This window comes from Labeo rohita, chromosome 4 (assembly GCF_022985175.1).
Source record: "Labeo rohita strain BAU-BD-2019 chromosome 4, IGBB_LRoh.1.0, whole genome shotgun sequence".
NCBI classification, from domain to species: domain Eukaryota; kingdom Metazoa; phylum Chordata; class Actinopteri; order Cypriniformes; family Cyprinidae; genus Labeo; species Labeo rohita.
In genome coordinates, this window is record NC_066872.1 from 38,507,277 (window position 1) to 38,518,996 (window position 11,720).

The 11,720-nt window shown below is 34.8% G+C and overlaps 1 long non-coding RNA gene across 1 annotated transcript; it reads left to right on the top strand.

The window, feature by feature from the left end:
• The first annotated feature begins 274 nt into the window (after window positions 1-274).
• Window positions 275-10,869, top strand: LOC127164553 (uncharacterized). The gene is made up of 4 exons (XR_007827678.1): window positions 275-396; window positions 661-711; window positions 10,059-10,200; window positions 10,315-10,869. It is a non-coding gene; the product is annotated as an uncharacterized LOC127164553 (long non-coding RNA).
• The last annotated feature ends 851 nt before the right edge of the window (window positions 10,870-11,720 follow it).

An 11,720-nucleotide genomic window follows, 5' to 3' on the forward strand; every position in this document is an offset into this window, starting at 1 on the left:
TCATATAATGATGGCATATTTCCCCTCAAGTTTAATAAATTACGATCAACAGGGTACAGAGCATCTAAAGTGACATCTGTAAGGGAAAAACCCTGAGGCTGAACGCACAAACGATATAGAATGGGGCAAACTTTCAATATACTTTATTCAGAATAACACAACATTCCAAAAATTAACGAGTGTATTGTTACGATCAAAATGATCACGGCCCCTTTAAATTCTTTTAGCTTTTGTTTGGCGCTTAAGCCACGCGACCGCTGTTATTGATTGTGTAATTGATTGTTTGAGTTCAGTTAACAGACTTACCACGAAGAACGACGGAAAACGTTAGTTGTTTAGAAAAATAAAATAAATATTTCAATTGCGTCCGATTTATAACCCTTATTATAGGAAAATGTAAGCTATGACCTGTCTAAACACACATTTGACATTGACTTTGATAAGTAATTGTAGGCTAGCGCTGTTTTGACAGCCATTAGTATTGAAAAATCTGTTAGTTTGTTGCTTTTTGGGGGGGCTCAGTACACAAAGAGTTCACAAGAAGGGACTTACCTAACTTTTTTTATTTTAGAGTTGTTATGCGTGTGTGTTTATTAATTTATTGAGACAGACTAGGTCGTGAATGCAATGTTTATAATGAACTTTTCTGTGCTCTTTCAGCTCAAGTATTGTCTCTGACAAGTCCTCCAGATATGAATATGGATCTTACAGGTTAGAGAACTGCTTATTTGCTTACTTACTATGATATGTGAGTTGTATTCTCCAGCTATTTTACATCAGAATCCATCTGGAAATTTCTCTGTAACAACAGTAAAACTTTAAAATGTCAAGTAAAACAGTGAATATCTGATTTGGGATGGATTAGGACTTTAAGTTACTATCTTAGGTTTCAACAGTTTTGATGCCTTGCTTTAATGTCAGTTTCAAGCTATTCAAATAGGCTAAACTATTTAGTTGCCCATCTTTCTAAAATGGCATTATGACATTATCCCCAAATCCTAAATTTTGTGCCTTATTTTTCTTAATGAATATGAAATTTATTAGTATGTCATGCTTGAAAGTGATTTAGGGAACCAGCTGGGATTAGCTGAGGTTAGATGAAGTTACATGATACACACTTTTAACTGCAATTCACATTTTGATCACAAGATGGAAACATGTGACTGAGCAGATTTAAACTGTTGAAATATATGCAATGTCTCTATCTCAGTCTCTCTATCCATCCTTTATCATAAAATATAAGTAAAAACAACAACAACAACCAAATTATCATCCAATTCTTAATATAGATTTTGGCATTGCTCGGTACATATTCGTTCAAATTGTTGTCCTTTAACCAAGATGGTCAAACTAGGGCTATGTTAGGTCACACTGCACTGCTGTATCCAATAGATCAGAGAGATGAGAAAAATTCACAGCTTTTCTCCACAATACAGACGTTGTGCTCCTATTAATCACTGGTCTATTCACTGCGATTTGGCTGGATGATTTTGTAACACGGAGTGTTACTCACAAGCAATTAAATCATGAGTGCGCTCCGGCAATAAAGGATGCGTTCTCAAAGAACAGCTGTGACTGACACCAGCTTTATCTCCTGTCTGGTCACCGTGGGAACACAGGTATACCTATTAAATTCTTACAGAGACTGCAGAAGCAGACGGGGGTTTCCATAGAGACCACAGGAGGCCAAGTCCACAATAAGCAACCCCTAAACTATCTTTACACCCTGCGGCTTAAATATTCCCTTAAACCTCCCAGCCAGTAATGAAGCGATGATTGATTGATTGATTGATTGATTGATTGATTGATTGATTGATTGATTGATTGATTGATTGATTGATTGATAGATAGATAGATCACCCCCTTTGCTCACCCTCAGGCCATCCAAGATGTAGATGAGTTTTTCTTTATCAGAACAGATTTTTGTGCATTTGTATGTGGTGCAAATGAAGGCAGTTGTATTTCTTTAGCCGTCTCATACTGGATGGGTATTTTTGCACCTTGCTGCCATACTAAAATTTACTTTGGAGGCAAGATTTGCATGTAGCCCTCCAGCTCACACTGTCACGCTGGGCTTCTTATCATTCTTTTGGCACCAGGATGGATAGGTCGGTTTAGCACACAGTACTGGCAGGCTTATCTCCACTGCTCACCAAATTGAGATGGGACCTGTGTCTAGCCGATGGTATCAAACAGCTTTAGCCCGACCATGAGGGCATCAATCTGCCTTCCCCCTGATGATCCTTATTCTCAGATTTCAAGCCTGTCACCGCTGAAGCCAACAGCGGAGCTTTGCCTTCCCATAATGGACATCAGACTCTGACCACAGATGTTTTGCCTGCTGTTAAAAGCCCAATGATTATGTGCCAGATGGTGAGCTGTCTCACTTTAGGGCATATTGCAGATATTTGCTAAATACAGTTTCAAGGCCTAGAATCACCTGCTTTATTTGTTTAGAAAAGACCAAGAGTTTGCTGCATAGAAAATGTTGCCCTGTAGTGGTGTTCAGTGGGTGATGTTTACCAATGGCTGAGAAGGGAGGACATAGAACAATATTGATACCATTTGGTGATATGTTTTAAAATAAAAATAAAGTTTACAAATAAAGACTAAACTACCAAATCTTAAGATTAATTATAAATAAATGCTGTTTTATTTTAGTTTTAAATCAAAAGTTTAAATTCCAGGAGGCTGTGTAATGGTGTGTTTTGGTGTACGTGTCTGTGAGAGTCAACTCGGGTTATGTCTCACAGTGCAGTGATCTAACAGTGCACAGTTGGCGGCACCCACTGACTCTGAGAACACCAAGTCTCAGTCAATGACTCATGATGTGTGGAGTGGGCGTCTGGACACTCATTCATAGAAATACCATTTCCTAAGGACAGAACTTAGTGACTGAATGCCACTGGGTAATTTACACAGGAAGAAAGGATTGTAGTGATTAATAATCAGCTGTTTTTTTTTTTCATTAGTTTTGTATGATTTCATGTAATACACACAAAGTACATTCATTAGAAGAAGAGAACATTCAGTGAAGTTTTCCTTTCTTTCTTTCTGTCTGTTGATAATTTGTTTGTCGCCAATCCATCATCCATCATCCATGTCATCATTTAATCTGTCTGTCAGTCATTTGTGTCTGTCTATCCATCTATCTGTTTTTGTCTTTTTGTCTTTTTGTCAGTCAATCTTTGTCTATCATTTGTTTGTATCATTCATTCATCCATCCATCCATCAATCCATCCATCTGTCAATCTATTATTAAATTGTCCATCATCAGTCCTTAGTTTGTCCTTCATTTTTTGTCTCTTTCTTTCTTTCTTTCTTTCTTTCTTTCTTTCTTTCTTTCTTTTTCTTGTCTTTGTCTGTTGTCTGTCTGTCTATTTGTCTATCCTTCTGTCTATCTGTATGTGTTTTTTTTGTCTATCATTCTATTTATTGTTCTTTTTTTTCTTTCTTTCTTTCTTTCTTTCTTTCTTTCTTTCTTTCTTTCTTTGTCTGTCTGTCTGTTGATGATTTGTTTGTGTTGTCCATCCATCCATCATTCATGCCATCATTTTATTGGTCTGTCTGTCATTTCTCTGTGTCTGTCTGTCCATCTGTGTGTCTTTTGCTCTTTTTGGTCTGTCATTCTTTTGTCCATCAATTAATTCTTAGTAGTATGTTCATCATTCATTGGTTCATTCATTTTGTCTGTCTGTCTGTCATTCTTTTTTTCTCTCTGTCTGTTTGTCTGTCATTTGTTTATTTGTCTGTCCATTTATTAATTTGTCCATATGTCTATCTGTTTGTCTTAGTTTGTTTGTTCTTCATTCATTTGTTTATGTGTTCTGTCTGTCTGTCATTTTTTTGTGTCCATCCATCCAGCCATCCATTCATTTGTCTCTGTCATTTGTTTGTGTGTCTATTCCATTTGCCTATCCTTCTATCAGTGGTTTTGTCTATTATCTGTCTGTCTATCTATTTATCATTCTATCTGTCTGCCTATCTATTTATCTATCATTTCGTCCATCCATCCATCCATCCATCCTGTCTGTCGTCCTGTTGCAGTTTTGTTCTATCATTCAGTCTATCTGGAATTTCTGCCCACCATTAATAGGTATAGTAAAAATCAGGTTCCTTTAAATATGGATAAGTTTAAAATGAATAGGCAAACATGGTCATTTAGTATTTTATGTGTATAATAAATAGGCCATTTATGTGCTTATGAGAGCAGAACAGTGTGTGCAGACAGCAGGAGAAAGACATGGGGCTACTATTTACCATGACGGCTTACTCTTCATTGATCATTGTAATGAATGTCACCATTAAAATTCACCATCACGTTTCTCTGTTCTCGCTAGCGATTTACGATACAGCTTTCTCAGATTAGACTCAGTAACAGGAATAGGCAACCATGCTTAAAACCAAGACGAAGCTGAATGACCGAATGCGACATACCTGGATTAAAAAAAACAGGTTTAGTGCCACCAACGTGACGTGAATGTGAGTCAAAGTCAAGTGAATAATTCCAGGGAATTAGAGCTGGAGTGATAGGAATGCTGTCATAACACATGAAGTGGATGCCGTCACTAATCCTGGAGAGTTTCATAGCATAAGGTAGACTGGATAGGGCACATGATAAATAAACAGGACGTGTGTCTTGAAAAAATGTACCTGCTTTACTAGAAAATCATTAAAGCTGAAGTGTGGCATTTTTGCACCACTTGCGTCAGTCTGCATTTGCTGACGCAAGTGGTTGTGAATAATAAAGTGAATAATAAAGACTTTTAGACTCGTTGGGATACTTAGACACAGTGTTTGCACTTTTTTGCAGCCTGCAAATGGATACTTACTTGCATATTGTAAAAGAAAATATTAGATATTTTTTTTTAGACAAACTAAGATCTGAAATTCAAAATGTGTGTGAGTTCAGACAGGTTATTCCAGCGTTACATGAAAACAGATTTGTCAAACATTTTTCGGAGAGCTAGATGATGATCCATTATATAATTGATCATGCCCTTAGTTTGCACTGCATCCCTGTGTGAACTGTTTCCCCCCTCCTTTCACATACACAAATACACCAGTCTTGTTTATTCATGAGTTTGTATGTGTGCGTGTGTGTGTCAAAGGATATCAGCCAAGAGAGCTCTAATGAAAGATGAATTCTGCGCTCTGATCCAAGGGGCAAAATGTCTATTTCTGGTTCCTCATATCAATACACATCCACCGCCGGCACCTCTGTCAGTAGCTTGGAAAGTAGGCGCTATGCTTTACATGTGAAAGTGCTCTCGCCAGCGTTTCAAGAAGTAAAGACAGTAATGGATTAAGTTGTTTACAACAGACTGCATAATGCTCACTGAGAAGAGTGATAGAGATTCTCTAAGCAGTCATTAGTGATAAAACGTATAATGAAAAATGATACTAAGCTAGTAGCTTTATTGGCAAAAATGTGCTTTATCTTAACTAACTTAGAAAAATGTAATATGAAATGTATGTTTGTATTTTTGTGCATGCTTTTCAGCTATTGCATGCTTATGTGAGTGTGTTTTTGCACAAATAGATTGAAGTTTATAGATGGAAACTGAAGTTTATCCTTAGAAATTCAATGCACTTCTTTTTTTTTTTTTTTTTACATAATGTCAGTTTAGGAAAGCAGTCAGATAGGGCATGTTGACTGTGACTACTCAACCAGAATGTGTGAAATATAAGCAGCCGAAGTGTGATGCCCTCTAATAATTAAACCTTCAAATGACATGACAGCTCTTAGCTGATGAATACAGAAGGGGACATGCTGTGTTTATGAGTCAGATGCATATGGAAGCATTGTGTTCACATGTTCACCAGAGCTGTTATGAGTAGAGCTTTGCTACCTATACTTCCACTTATTATTCAGTCCACAATTTTTCAGCATTAAAATCATCTGCATTTGGCAGGATTGAGCCATGAACCACAATGTGTGTGACTGTGACGACCCTCATAATGGAGAGATGTCCACTATGTCCCCTCAGCATGACAGCACTCATATATCACAGAATAACCTCTGGCTTACACTGATCAGGATAGCACTAATGCAAAATCAAAGATAGGGCAGAGTGACAGATACAAGTCAGGATAGGTTTTCAGCAGAGCTGAAATGCTGTGCAAGGATTACTTCACTCAAAAACGAACTGTAGATGTTTATAGAAAGAGGCTACAAGTTTAAATGTGCAAGTAAAAAGGATAAATGCGAAGTGGAGTATACATATGACACGAATTAGAAACCCAAACCATTTGAGATCAACAGAAAATTGCAATGGGAGTTTGTGCGATTTCAGGTCTTTGCAACCTGCTCAACTAATCATATCAATTAGGACCAAAGCTGTTATTTCTTGCTGTAAAAATGTACAGTCTGACAAACAAATTGTTCAGACATGCATATCAGAAAGTTTTCTTCATTTTGACCTCAGTTTTGAGGACATTGGTGAGACGTCCTTATCCAAACCAGTGCAGTTGACCACAGCCACGGTTTGGTCTTAGATGTTATTGAAGCCTGATTACAGGCCCGATACTCCTTTTATTTTGGTTTAACCTAAACACAGAAAATGTCTAATTTTCTAAGAGACAAAAGCAGTTATAAAGCTTTTAATTTCCAAAAGTCACTCTTTTTAAAGACTGATGATAAAAGAGTTGTTGTTGTTTTTCTTCTTCTTCTTATTCCTTCTTCTTTTTCTTCTTCTTCTTTGGCTCTGTAATGTTAAAATAGTCTTTCTTTCATTTTTATTTTAAAACAAAATGTATAGATACAATAAATGTATTGCAACATAAAGGAAAAACCATATCTATAAAATATTGTAAACAGTAACTACACTATGGAGCAGGATACAAAAAGATTATTTTACCACCCCTTAAACAATTCAAAAAGTATGTCTTTTACATATTACATCTGTATCATTATATATTATTAATCCTTACAAAATAACAAATCTACTGTAAATGCCAACCAAATGTTTATTTTGTCCTAAACAATCTGTCACCCTATAATATAACCCACCTTCGCAATCCACATTTATCCACATATCCTTTTAGAATATTTGATCTAGTAGTTTTGTATATACAACTCACTACAATGTTTTTGTCCTGTCCATACAAATTTACACAGTAATACATTCTAACAAATCATCAATAGCTGCTGTCATGCTCTCCACCACCTTGTAATTCAGTCTGTTATCCATATATTATCACACCCCCTCCACTTCTATTCACTGTTTTTATAATTTAATTCATAACCATGAATCTCAAAATCCACGCCTTTCCCAGTGATCCATTTCTGTAATATTGCTATAAAATAGTCCTTAAAACATAAAATAGATCTTAAACAAATCAGCTGCAAAATACACAAATCTTGCCCATTAATACATGTGACACTCTCCTGAAAAACAAAGTTATATTGAGTTTAATAGATAGCTCACCACAAAAAAAAAGAAAGTCATCATTTACACACCCTCATGTCATTACAAAATTGGTTGACTTACATTTTAAAGAAGTCAACTGAGGGACTCATATGCAACTATTACAAAAGGTTACAGAACACTCACTGATGCTTCAGAAGAAAAAAGTATGCATTAAAAGCCAGGGGTGTAAACTTTTTAACAAAATTTTTCTTACATTTTTTTTATTTTGCCTAAATATTATAGTTTATTTTGTTTAGTACTTCCCTTCAGAAGCTACTGACAATACTTAAAATAATACTTAAAATAACAAAATAAGTTACATTTACCCAGATCTTCAAATTCAAAAAGTTTTCTTTATACATAGTTTTTTTCTTCTGGAGCATCAGTGAGTGTTTGAACCTGTAAAAGTTGCACATGAGTGCCTCAATTGTCCTCAGTTTGAAAAGATGGATCTCAAAACTATTGTTGGAAAGGGTTCAAATACACAAAAATGCTTTTGTGGGACCTGAAGGATTTTTCTGAATAACAGCAGGCAGTTTAACTGTTCAGGAAAAACAAGGAACTCATGAACAACTGTCACTATTTTTTTAGTAAAAAAAAAAAAAAGAAAAAAAACCCAGCTGTGGATCATTCAGGTATCAACAGAGTATTAACAATTAAGTATGCAAACTAAATAAAAAAAAAAAAAAAAAACATGCATTTTGTATCATCCCTCTTATTTAGGTAAAATAATTAATTTTGCAGATTCTGCAAGGTGTATGTAAATTTTTGACCTCAACTGTAAATGATACTAAAATAGCACTAGTCTATTTTCTTTATATTGACAAAAACAGTAAAGATATATATATATATATATTTTTTAAGATACACAAAAAATAGTGTAGGTAAATTATGACAGAATTGTCATTTTTGGGTGAAATAGGCCTTTAAAAATGAAATCTTATCAGAATAAAAATAGTTGTTTTGGATGTATGATGAAAATTCCCACTAACACGCCGAGTCTAAACCAGTTTCTTAGACACCAGGAAGGCACAAGTTGTTCATAATCACCAGCCTTTCGCTACGTCTTGCGTTAGTCTCCAGAAATGGCTAGAATGGAGAACATGTCAGTCGTCAGCCCGAGGGGATATAAATGGACCCTTGTTGCCTTGTTGAGTGACAGTTCAACAATTAAACTGACAAGGTGAATACATTCACACACGCTGGCCCTGCAGCCTCTATCTAAGGAGGCTAAATGCACTGTAGATTTTATAAGATGCAAACAGCATGCAGGCTTTGGCCACTCAGATGTCCAATCATTCCTGTATAATGGAAGCCAGGAGTGCATAGAAATGACAATAGCCTGAAACTCTTTCTCTCATACTTTGTTCCTGATTGCTGTTAGAATAATTGATGGAGACTTGCTTGTTTTTTGTTCAGCGTTGGTTTTATTGAGCAGACTGGTGATGTGCTATTTTCAGTCTGGAGGGGTCTATCAGACATATTATGTCTATCTTTCCAAACCTGTATTGTATCTTAGAAGAATAATGAAAACCAAGATTGCTTAGTGGATGTGACATGATGTTCACTGAGCTAAAAGCTTCCATTAATTTATATTTCATAAGTACAAAGCACAAAGTAGTTAAACATATAGGAACCAAATAATGCAGAATCAGATGTTTTCTTGTAACAAAAGAGGCATAACACTAGATTATCATGCATTATTATACTTTAATAATCCATTATACGTTTACAGATATCTCCTTTAATCCTAAAAAAAAAAAAGAAAAAAAAAAATAAATGACTCTGATTGGTCAGTCATGGCATTCTGTATTTAAATATTTTTTATAATAATGGTAAATTAAATATTTGACTCTGACAGTAAATGCCTTTTTTTCTTGTATAAGAAAATATCATTAAAAAAACACCTATTTCAAAATTTCAGGTTTTAATTATTAAAAAATCAAAGTGTTTCTTGCCAATTCATGTGAAAATTAAATAAATAAATAAATAAATTAGTATATATTTTCACATAACAAACCCATTTGTGACCCTGGACCTTATGTATCTGATCTTAAGTAGCACGGGTATATTTGTAGCAACAGCCAAAAATACATTGTATGGGTCAAAATGATCCATTTTTCTTTTATGCCAAAATTATCAGGATATTAAATAAAGATCATGTTCCATGAAGGTATTTTGTAAATTTCCTACCATAAATATATCAAAACTTAATATGCATTGCTAAGAACTTCATTTGGACAACTTTAAAGGTGATTTTCTCAATATTTTGATTTTTTTGCACCCTCAGATTCCAGATATTCATATTATAGTTGTATCTCAACCAAATATTGTCCTAACAATCCTAACAAACCATACATCAATGGAAAGCTTATTTATTCAGCTTTCAGATGATGTATAAACCTCAATTTTTAAAAATTTACCCTTATGGCTGGTTTTGTGATCCAGGATCACATTTGGGAGACTTTTCTTGCTCACTGTATAAGTGTTTATTTTGCAAAAATGACTGGCTGTGACTCAATCCAGTTCCTCTTACAACAGCCTAAATGTGTCTGGACTGTAAGCTCTTGGCAGTTCATAGCTTCTGATAACAAGATGTAAGATCAACATTAGGACCAATTGGTCTTCTGCCATCTCTTTCCCCAGCAGAGTGAGTGGATTGCAAACCACTGAGGCAGACGAGTCTTTGATATCCACAGAGATGAAGGAAATGGCAGTTGCCTGTCAGCCTGATCAAGGTTTTCTTAGGCTTTTGATGAGGCACCTTTTAGCAGTCCGAGGCTCAGAGGTAAGATAGAAAGCAGCAGCTCATTCAGCAGCATCTCCTTTTGTGTTAAGCATGGTTTTTATTCTTCAATACGTGCATCATCTGACTGGTGCATGCTTCTATCTTCTCTTTTAGCCATTTGCCTCTGGTCTCGTTAAACGCAGCCATGATGTGGGTCAAACACGTATATCTGAACATGAATTGTTCACAGCTGCTTCTTCACAGCCATTACATTTTGAGATTTTTTTTTGTAATGTCTACCGTTTTAGTGATTCCAGTGAAATCAGAGACCAAATAGGGCCTTTTCAACATATTGTAAAAGCATTTTTCACTTAAAGATGATCAAATGTGAGGCACTTTGACAAACTGATGAAATTTCTTGCCTTTCATCTCCCTAACAGGCTTGAGGTCTTTCTTTCTTGTGCTCTTGTTCTCTTTCCCGCTCTGTCTGTGTCATTAATTATTAAATATCAGCGAAAGCCTAATTACATCTGAACAGTGTGACGCCATTAAGTAAATTGTCTGAAAAATTGGTACAGCGCAGAGCTTTCTCACTCAGTGGCTGCTATCTGAAAGACGTCCATCATCTTTCTGAAGATACGGTATCATTCTTAATGGACCGTTTTCTATCTCACTGACACTTAGTCGCCATTTCTGAAATTGGAAAATGTGAAATGTTTCAAATGTGAAATGGGTCAGTGTACATTTTGAGTTAAAGTTTATTCTATAATAGGGGAGTATAATAAAATATTCTGTAATGAAATAAAATGTGTGTGTGTATATATGTATATATATAATTTTTTTTTTCAGCTAAATTTCTCATTTATGTTAAACTTGATGTAGTATGAAGTAACTAAAACTAAATAAAATAAATTAATAAAGTGTAAATATTAATATTACTATATGATTAAACATATAGACATATACAAAAAAACTGCTAAAAATGACAAAACCCTATCTCAATCATACTAAAATAACACTGGTTGTAAATGCTCTGTGTACAAATGATTATTTTAGATGTGAAATCTGTCTGAAATAACAATATGTAATACAATAGTAAAATACACTTTGACAATTCAGAATTTATTTAGTTAAAATACATTTGAAACATCCAGTAAAATTATATTTCAAATATTTACTGCATTTGTTTTTGTTTTTGTTTTTTCATACAAAAGTTATCACAAACTGTACACATCATAACAACATATATAGCGATCGTTTTAGTCGTCCAGTGCAAGTATGACAAAGAATCACTGAGAAGCAGTTCATCAATAGCAAGAACAAGAAGTCATCTCAGGAAGTTGAGTGCTAATCAAAACATTTTTTTAGAAGCCATTACACAATATATGCAAATTGTGTATAAAGTTATTCAAGATCACGAGCCCATAGTACAAACCAATCACCAAACGATCCATAGAAATGCACTTTAACAACATAACAATTTGAAGAAATCTCAAGTATATACACACACGCCAAGACTGGCAAAGTTAAATGAAATAAAAAATAATACCTCTCAGAAATAATAGAAGTCTACATTTCAA